Genomic DNA, 482 nt, shown 5'->3' with positions numbered 1-482 from the left:
TATTGAGAGATGTAATTTTATGGTTAAAACTAAATTCAAAATTTAAATTTTGGAACATACTTGCTTCATAAAATAAGACCACTTTTCAATGCCTCACTGAAATAAGTTTAAAAGTAGAAATGTGCATGCGCGTGCGTGCATGTATGTGTGAGCGTGCGTGCGTGTGTGTGTGTGTGTGTGTGCCTCGGTAAATGCTATTGGTCAAGCCAAGGTCAAGCTCAGTCATGCGTTGGAAGGAATTTGGTTTAGTTTGGCCTAGAGACGATAACATTTTCTACCAATCTTTTTATCTTTATATACATTCATACTTACACACACACACACACACACACACCAACACACATACACTCACAGATACATACATACATACATACATACATTTTCAGGAATTTTCTGTTCTTTCCCTTTTCTCTGACATTGTCCCAAACGTAGCTGGATCTTGTTCAAAACGGGGGCACCAGTATTTTCTTAACGAAACACTT

The 482-nt window shown here is 37.6% G+C and overlaps 1 protein-coding gene across 1 annotated transcript in view; it reads left to right on the top strand.

Annotated features, from left to right (window-relative positions):
• LOC106868170 (uncharacterized) overlaps window positions 1-482 on the top strand; it is an 11,032-nt gene that overhangs the window by 6,573 nt on the left and 3,977 nt on the right. The window lies entirely within an intron of this gene.

The sequence above is a fragment of the Octopus bimaculoides genome, chromosome 6 (assembly GCF_001194135.2).
Source record: "Octopus bimaculoides isolate UCB-OBI-ISO-001 chromosome 6, ASM119413v2, whole genome shotgun sequence".
Taxonomy (NCBI): Eukaryota; Metazoa; Mollusca; class Cephalopoda; order Octopoda; family Octopodidae; genus Octopus; species Octopus bimaculoides.
This window is presented reverse-complemented; position numbering and strand designations above follow the sequence as displayed.